Here is a 10,664-nt window from a genome sequence, read left to right on the forward strand (position 1 = left end):
TTCATTGCAGAAGGGAAATTAAATAATTAGAAAAAGGAAAAAAAAGAAATTTAAAACTCCAGAAAAAATGTCAAAAATCAAAAATTTTGAGAAAATAATTACTGTAATTTTTATAACTAATTACCTAAATTTTGAATTTTTTATGAATTTTTTAAGTGTTAAAATTCTGAAAAATTCAAAGCAGACCAAAAGATAGGGGAAATCTGGAAAAAATGGGGACCTTTTGCAATGATTCATTGCGGAAGGGAAATTAAATAATTAAAAAAAGGAAAAAATAATATTTAAAAATTCCAGAAAAAATGTCAAAAATCAGAAATTTTGAAAACCTCCCACATAAATTGATTGACATGTACCCTCAGATAAGATTAGACTAGGCTAATATTTCAAAAATGGAGATTTAAATCCATGGAAATTTCTTTTTGTGTACAGTGGCCGGATAGATATACAAAAAAACTGGCATAACCTAAATTGCAAAAAAACTGGCATGACCTATTTATATACAAAACAGAACCTAAACTGCAAAAAAAAACTGGCATGACATGTTTATATACAAAACAAAATCTAAACCGCAAAAAAACTGGCATGACCTTTTTATATACAAAATAAAACCTAAACTGCAAAAAAACTGACAGGACCTGTTTATATACAAAACAAAACTTGTTTTAAGAATTCTACTTTGAAACAACATTTAAATTCTTTTTAACTAAATCGAACAACCCCATAATTCTAAATTCAACAAATCAAATATTTAAACCAAATTAAAATAATAAAAAGAATGACATAAATATTACATGTTCATCAAATAGAAGTCCAATAACTAAGTCTAGCAAATACAAGTCCAATCAAACACCTAATTTTTTTTGCTCCAATCCCCATACTGAAATATCATGTCCACGTCTCTTACGCAATTCCTAAGAAATGCGATGTCGAAAGGTGTCTATATCTTTTATTTGAAGTATTAAAATAACAAATTAGGGTAAGAATCAGGTTTTAGTATATCACTCTATTTAGTTGAATAATTACTACAACAAGCTGCTTAGTAGTTCATAAGTTAATTTTGGTTGAACTCACAAATTAATTTACGAGATATCTCCACGCCTTAATGATATATTTTTAAAATTATTAATACATTTATTATTACAAAAATGCTAAAACAATCATTATGTCATATGTGGGTGTCAATTTTAGTGTTTTGGCTACTTCCCAATTTTTAAAAGATACTAGCATAAATCCCGTGCGATGCACGGGTTTACATTAATATTTTAAATTTTTATTTATCCAGTTATATTATATTTTTAAAATATTTACATAAATATATAATAATTATAAATTTATAATAAAAATAATAGAAGAACATGTGTTCGTAATTTAGTTGAATAAATAGACTATTTCTAGTAGTTTAACAATTTAGTAGTTTAGCAGATATATAAAACTATTATTTATATCTTTTAATAATAGGATAAGTTGTATTCGTAGTTTAGTAGGATAAGTATGCTATATTTAGTAGTAGTTTAATAATTTAGTAGTTTATTAGATATATAACACAATTTATCTATTTTTGTAATAATCAAAATTAGAGAATTATCATTGAATCAAACCGTTAAACTAACGGTTATTATAGTATAGTATAGATTTTGGAAGTGTTCTTTTACTCTATATACGACAAAGAAGGCAATTAGTAACAACAGAAAAAGTGAAATTGAGTGCTTTCAGAGGCAGCATTCAAAACAGAGCAAATAATTGATTAAATATTTAATTTATAACGTTTAAAATATTTCTTTATTACTGGTATATTTGAGTTCATTAACATTGTGTTAAAAAATGTTTTAGACAACGAAAAGGATTCATAAGCTTATGGAGTTATGGTTGTGTTTTTATGAATTTTTAAGAATTTTTTAACTTGGTAGGGGCTGTGACGGATTTAAAATATTTTTCACGGTTCAATATTTTTTTATTATATTAGAAAAAATTGATAATTAGACCTTTTTTAATACCATTTGCTATCTTTATCCTTTAATATACTTTTATCTTGAATATTTTTAAATATAAAGTACTGTATTTCCTTTATTGGTCTCTATTATTTTTATATGAATACTATTATGCAGTATGCATGATCACAAAGTGGGGGTGTTGCTATAAAACTTTTCTTTGTTTTAGGACCAGCATTGTTAAATAATCTGCCTATAAGAGATGCTATTACTATCAACATAATCCTGAGTACTCAAGGAATAGTTCAAGGTGCATACTATGATTTCGAATATAGGAGTCAAGTATGTGCATAGATTAAAAGCAAGAGCTAAATTGTATTATTTAAAATTGTCTCCAACTTTATGAATATCAAGTCCAAGGGAATTTCTTGGCTTAACAGCAAAGAAGATGATTTATCTTTCTTTGTTGTACTTTCCAGAATATTAAGTTTGGACTTGACATTTTTAAGTTTGTGACAAAATGATGGGATCTATAAATGAAATAATGTTTTTATAAACTTAGATTATAAATCAAGATCCGGCCCGCAAGGGTTGGCTCAGTTGGTTAAAGAAAGAATAATTATTCTCTTGGATACAAGTTCGAATCCCATGATACAAGTTCGAATCCCATGTGAGGAGAATTTATGATTATGTCTCATGAGTCGGAGTCTGTCGCTTAAATGCGGTTTATCTTGGTTCACGTGATTTGCAGGCTATTGTATGAGCCCGTAGGGTTTACCCAATACACACCCGAAGGTTAGCGGCTGCGAGTTACCTACAATAAAAAAAATCAAGATCAGTGCTAAAAAAACGACAAAGAGCAATTTACTAAAGAGAGTATGTGTTTTATCCTCTACTTAGGCATTTAATTCCGAAAATCTGAGATCACACTCACACATTTAAACATTTAAACATACATATCTTCTATCCAATATCTAAACATGCATTAAATTTATTTAAAAACATGTACAAAATCTTACCTCATTTATCCAATTCCGTATCTCCGAGCTTAATAACGATTCTAAATATCTCTAATTCTCATAATTACAACTTTTTTCACACACAAACGCACATAAAAGCATACGCTTTTTATAAACTTTCATCAATCTTTTACTTCAATAATATACATATCATGTGCTTTCGTGTTGGTGCAAACATAAACAACAAAAACTTGAGATCGATAACAGAATTGACCAACACAAATCAAATCCAGATCATAAAATAACAGTGGCGTAATCAACCGCATTTTTTATTTTCAATTTATAAACTAATTCTCATGGGACTTTCATCAAATACTTCATTGGCTTTAACAAAAATCTAGCTTAAAATCAAAAATTATAAAATACATACAAAACTTTGAATCAAACATAAACATATTCGTGTGTGCGATCGAGTATGTGTAGGTATAAGCGTGCGTGTATATGAAAGAAGAACAAACCTTCGAATCAAGCCTTTGCGGGAGAAGAAGAAATCGTGTGTGTACGGGAGAAGAAGAAGAAATTGGGTGTGTGTATCGTCTTGGTCGCTGCCTTGAATTTGCTTAAATTGCCTGAAATTCGTCAAATATTTTGTCTGTGTTATGTTTTCTTGCTGCAATTGCCGGGTCGGGTGTTAGTGATGAAATAAGCTTCCGCAATGATTTATTGCGGAAGCAATAAGGGCATTAAGGTAATTTTTTATTTTCGCAATGAATCATTGCGGAAGGGTGTAAGGACGCAAAGATAATTTCTTATTTCCGCAATGAATCAATGAGGAATGGTTTAATCCCAGCTATTCCTTTTTTGGTTTAACGGCTTTGATTTGTTGGCTCACAAACCTCTTCCAACCAACAATGGTTGGGAAGGGCGCCCTATTAAATTTGGTTATATTTAGCCATAACACATATTCACCCGCCCTCAAGGTGTGTAATTTCAGTTATTTCTAGTTAGCATTTTTTCTCCAACACCTAAAAGTCCAAGTGAATATAACATTAGATCACTAGATTAGTAATATCGAAATTCGAGATTCATAAACAGTCCACCAGATTGGGAGGTCTTCAAAAAATCTGATTATTTGGTCTCGACCGAACTTCTTCAGGTTTGATTTGTTTTAAACTAGTGAGACGAATCAGATTAGGTCGAACCATGATTTCATTCGAACTTTTTTCATAATAGAAGTCCAAATTTTGTACTATGAATTATGTAAATGGTTGAGAATTTGAAAAATATACAATTTGTTTAATAATTTTATTGCAAAAATACCACCTTTTTCTTAAAATTCTTACACTTTTAAGTTTTTTTATAAATAAATAGTAATTATACATTTGATGGCAGTGTTCAATACTCAACACTATCTCACTCTCTCAAATATTTTTTCTCTCTTATTGATGAATCATTTTCATCTCAATATCGTCGCGACACTGCATTGAAATGTTGATGAGTGCATTAATTAAATACACACTGTCACGCTTTTCCAATAACCCCTATTCCAACCGATTTCAAACGGCAGATTATATTTTCTACTAGTCATTTTCCTTTTCAACTAATCCTTTTCTCACCGATGGTGATCGTTTATAATTATACACATTTTCAAATAATATTTTTCCCACCAGTATCATTCTGATGTAGGCTTTCACATGAGTGCCGGGCCTAAAGATAAAAACTATGAGAAATATAAGAAACTAAAATTGGTTGATTTTGATAATATTTTCATCTGATTCATTGGTTGATTTTTGTCGATTGAAAGAGAAAAGGAAAATCGATCAACCGAATACCGTTACTTATTAGTTATGTATACAATTACGATCAACTAAATTATTTGATTATATTCAGTTAAAAATGTGAATCAAAATCAATTAATATGTGACAGTTACATTTATAACAGTCATTTATAATCTCTATTTTTTTGTAGTATTATCATCCCTGTTTCGAGTTGCAAGATTATTACGAGAGCTATGAACTTAATTTTTCGAAGTCCAAGAAATCAAGTTTATTTATCATATGCTATTAGATGCGTAGATTCGGGGAAAACTAATTTGACAAATATAACTTAACATGTAGTATTATTAAAGTAGATATAGGGGGAAATCGATTTAACACCAACCACTGGATAATTAATGTCTTGTTTACTAATTTTCTTTTTCTCAAACTTTATGTCTAGTTCACTTAAGTGTTGATGTTAATGAATCAACATGTATCTTTTTTTTTCAAATGACAGTATGCGTAAATTTAAATATATTTCTCCTGAGAGTTCGATTTCGTGGGATAAGAAATATTAATTGGCTAAGAAATCAACTATTTTATTCATTAAACAAAATTTTATCAATCTGTTGTGTAATAATTACCCGCCATCTGCAGAAAAGTATGAAAGCTTAGCATTGTTTTGCATCAAAACATACTTTGACTGCCTACCAGTTCCATATTATCTACAATTTTATATATGTAAACGCTGTAGTCACGTCATTTTGCAGCATACTTGTGTTACTTCTTCTTTTGCAAAACCAACCGGGGGATGTGTAATTGTCAAATATATAATGAACATACATGAAGATTTTAATTCTTGTGGGTACATGTGTAGTAACGGTGAGATATAGCCTTTCTTATTAAATTTAACAACTTTGATTAAGGTCTAACTTTGCAATCAGTGGTCTTAATCAGATATTCGTGTTCATCTAAGAGGAGTAAGCTAGTTCGACTTCATTATTTTATGTATGTACCGGTTAACAGGTCTCTTAATTCTGATCTTACTGGATTACTAAAAAAATATATACATTTAACTTCAAAACATAAAATTATCTGGCTATATAATACCTAAACACACACACCACACTTCTTGCTAGAAATATCAGGGGTCGGGTCAAAATATGTCATGCTCATCATATGAATATGAAAAACGTTCTGATTAGATAAGCATAAACTACCTTAAATTACAATTATGATTAGTTAGTTTGACCTTAATAGCCATCATTATTGATTTTTTCTTAATTAGATTATTAGTTGCAGTACCAGTTTTCTGATGCATTATAACTAGGTAATTGGAAAGACATATTACACATATTTTTTAACTTAGTTAAAAGTTGTTAATAAGATATTCGAAACTAATTAAGTTTTCTAATATTATACTTTTTTCGGTTACTACAGTTGGCACGCCCGTCCCCCCTCCCGGTTGTATATTGCCTGAACGAGAAGAAACCAATTGTGGAAGGGAAAAAGATGTTAGGTAAATACGAGTATAACAGAAAACATATAAATACCCGATAACTCTTGGTGTAATATTATCTTTCTGGCTACTTTTGCCGAATGCTGAAGGTTCATGTTGCCAACAGAATTATCAACTTGTCTCTTGGACAAAGTAAAAATAAAAAATCTCTGGTACATGGTTCAAGATACTGGTTTCATCTTACCTTTTGAACCGTTCTTCGACGTTGCATCTTTCCTTCATTTCATATTATTTCACAGTTTAAGTTTATTCAACAGTCTCGCGCCTAACCTAAATTGCAGTGGCTAGCTGGACTTTAAAATATAATAAAAACTATTTTGTGCGTACTTAACCCAACTGTGATCCCTGCTACAGTAATTACACAGTTTTGATTATTCAAAAAATACTAAATATTTGGTGAAGTAAACGTTCTTTTTTAAATGCAGAAGTATCCAACAACCAACCCGTTGGGCCAAGGAAAGAGGAAGGACTTAAAATAGCAAATTAGAACCTTAGAATATGAAGTTTATAATAAAAAGCCCAAAAAGAGACCCAATTGTAAAGGAAAAAGCCCATTAAGGGTTACATATAAATAGAGACTAATTGTCCTACTTAAAGGGGGTTGGAAAAATAAGTATCAATAAAGAGTATTGTTCCTTAAATAAACATGACTCATATTTAGAGTCATCATCTGGCGCTAGAAGGAGCTCTCTTAAATTTAATACTCCAACATAATTATTGAAGAAGATGATCCAGAGAAATGTGGAAACACAGCTGAGATCCAAACCGTCCAAAAATCAGAGCATGTTAATCCAGCAGAAAAAGAGAAAGCACCATCGACCCTCAAGCCCAGACGGCTGTTTCTGGTGGAGGAGAGCCCCCACCTGAGGGCTCTCAGGTGCAGAAACCACCAGTCAAACGTAAAAGGAGAGTCACTAAAGATACTCGTTCTCGTGTTCCAACGGAAAAAGGAAAGCAGGTGCTCTCCAGTGAAGTTAGGTTTCATTTGCAGAAGTTGAAGCAGAAGAAACTTCTACGGGAGGAGGAGATAGAATGTATGGAAGTTTCAGATGAAGAACTTAAGATTTTAGAGGCTGAAACCAAAAGACTGGCAGCAAAACTAGAGAAAATAAGAGAAATTCGGCGTTTGCAACAGGAGTTAAAACAGGCGTCGATTAAGGAAGGTGGTGATGAAGAGCTTGGATATGTGGAGCTGTCGGAGGATGATGAAGATTACTATTATGATGAGGAAGAAGTATCTACTGAGTCTATATATTCCAGACCTCGACGCCCCAGGATAGTTTCTTCAGGGGGTACCCCACAAGGGTCGATATCAACAAACTCGATATCACAGAGGAGTTCCTCAAAATGCAGGAAGATATGGCTCAGTTGGGTGACTTAGTTAAAACACAGTCGAGATTTGAAGCCCCGGTGACGAGCCCCCTATCTCGAAGCATTGAAAAAGCTAATTCTGAAAACCCCGAAGCTCGATCAATTTGATGGATCAACTGACCCATCGGGATTCCTTAACATCTTTGATGGTCGAATGGAATTCTACGGACACTCAGAAGTCACCCGTTGCCAGTTCTTCTCTACATGCTTACAGGGAACAGCCCTACGTTGGTATAACAATCTCCCATCTAGGTCAATCGACTCTTGGACTACATTGAAGACTAAGTTTCAGACAAGATTTTTAAGCAACTACAAAGGGGGTAAGATCACAGCATCTTTGATTACGATGTGTCAAAGGCCTAGCGAATCCTTGAGAAGCTATTTAGGTCACTTTCTTCAGGCTATATCTAAAATAACAGACCTAGAAGAGCCTTTGGTAGTAAACTATTTAGCAACAGGCATTGATGGAAGCCGACATGGCATTCCACTAGAAGAGCTCATAGAAAAACATCCCCAACATCTTCATGCGGCTTTTCAGATTGTTGAACACCGAATGACACTCCAAGAAGCAGTGGGAAGCATAAGATCTCCCCGACGCTCTACCTACAAGTATGACAGGACAAGAACTCATAGCCCCCGGACCCCGAGATCTCGGAGATATGACTCCAAATCCCCTCGACGTTCATCGCCGAGAAAGGATGTTGGAAAGGAGGAGTTTCGAAGCCCGAGTGGTCAAGAATATCAACGACGGTCCATCTCAGATAGAAAATGGCAGCCCCGTGACAGAAAAGATAAAGAGTTTACCAAACTCACAGTCGACAAAGCAACAATCTTGGCAATTTTAAAGAAAGAACCTGACTTTCGACCCTTGAGGCCGATGAAGCCAGGACGTCCTCCGAGCTCTCGATACTGTGACTATCACGAAGATATGGGACACACTACATAACAATGCTACCAATTAAACAATCTCATTGAATCCAAAATCAGAAAAGGCCATTCCGTCCATTACATCGAAGGACAGGGCCAGACTCAACAAAGACAAGATGACAGAATAGTCGATATAATCTTCGGGGGTTAAGCCGCCGGAGGCATGTCAAACAACTCTCGTAAGTCGTATGCTCGAGAGGTGTGTAATGTTAATCCTCCATGTCCCAAGAAATACAAACCATCTCCATATCTTTTCATATCCTTCTCGGATGAAGATTATGCTCCAAATATCATAAGAGGACATCAAGATGCGCTGGTTATAACTTCCAAAATCGGCGCCAATACAGTAAAAAAGATTTTTGTCGATAACGGTAGTTTCGTCGACATTCTATATCATCACGCCTTAGCGCGAATGGATACAGTTGGACAAAAAACTAGAAAATACCCATTCACCTCTTTATGACTTCACGGGTAATGAGGTAAAATGACTTGCCGGTACTTTTCGGCACAATACCTTACCAAGTATGGAAGGTAGTGAAGTTTCACGTAATTAGTGCAAACTCAAGCCACAATGCCATTCTAGGCCGAATGACAATATCGGCATTGGAAGCCATCACGTCGATTCCCCATATGAAGATGAAATTCCCAACTGAGTTTGGAGTTGGGGAGATGTGTGGCGACCAAGCGGTTTTGAGACAATGCTACTTTACTACAGTCGTACCCAAGTAGCAAGATAGTGATTCTCAAAGTATCAACGAGGTCATTCAGATAGACCCCGGTAGCATCATCGATATCCCGAGGGAACCCTTTTTCTCACCCGTCGGTGAGACTGTCGATGTGTCGATAGATGAGCATTCTCCGGCTAAACCAGTTATAGTGGGAAAAGATCTAAGTCCTCAAATAAAAGATGAATTAACAAGGTTGCTTTGGGAGTTCTCAGACATATTCGCATGGTCGCCATCCGACGTGCCAGGAATACCTACTGATGTAGCGAGACACTCTCTACATGTCGACCTCCAAAAGAATTCTGTCAAGCAAAAGAGGCGCACATTCTAAGAAGAAAAGCGCCAGCTATCGAAGAAGAGCTTGACCGGCTTTTATTGGCCCATTTCATTGAGCCGGTGAAATTTCCGACATGGATTGCTAATGTTATCCTAGTGAAGAAAAGTAATGGGAAATGGCGAATGTGTGTTTATTACTCCGACCTCAATAGAGCATGTCCTAAGGACTATTATCCTTTGCCGAATATAGATCAACTTATTGACGCTACGGCTGGTCATGAATTGATGTCTTTCATGGACGCGTTCTCAGGATATAACCAAATCAGGATGGATGATCAAGATTGGGAACAAACAACATTTATTACACATCGAGGGGTCTTCGCGTACCGAAACATGCCTTCCGGGTTAATCAATGTCGGTGCAACAATTCAGCGTATGATGGATGAAATATTTAAAAATCGGTTAGGTCGGAACCTCGAGGTGTATGTTGATGATATGATAACCAAATCAAAGTTTTCAAGTGGTCATTGCAGCGACCTTCGAGAGACCTTTGAGAACGTTCGGCGTAATAACATGAGATTGAATCCGTTAAAGTGCTCTTTTGGCTTAACATCTGAGAAATTCTTAGGATTTCTTGTTTCCCAACGAGGGATCGAGGCTGACCCTTCACAAATTAAAGCCATATCTGAAATGAAAGACTCGTCGACCATTAAAGAAGTACAATGTCTCACTGGTTGCATAGCGGCCCTTCGGCGCTTTATACCACAAGCCTCTAATAAATGTAGTCCCTTCTTCAAGGTCATCAAAGAAGTATCAAAGAACAAGAAGTTGATTTGGGATGATCAATCTAAAGAAAGCTTTGAAGCTCTAAAAACCTTTTTGATAAGTCCACCAGTTTTAACAAGAGCATTGCCTCGTGAGGCTCTAAAAGTGTACATCTCAGCCTTCGACGGGTCGGTGGCCTCTATTTTGGTCAAGGATGTCGAAAGACATAAAGCTCCAGTCTACTACGTCAACCACACCCTGAAAGACGCTGAAACTCTTTATCCACATATGGAAAAATTAGTTTATGCTCTCGTAGTAGCAAGCAGAAAGCTCCGTCACTATTTCCAAGGTCGTCTGATAAAAGTCATGACTGATCAACCACTAAAGCGTATCATGCACAAACCGGACATGACAGGACGCCTCGCCACTTGGACGG

Source organism: Apium graveolens, chromosome 3 (assembly GCF_009905375.1).
Source record: "Apium graveolens cultivar Ventura chromosome 3, ASM990537v1, whole genome shotgun sequence".
NCBI lineage: Eukaryota > Viridiplantae > Streptophyta > Magnoliopsida > Apiales > Apiaceae > Apium > Apium graveolens.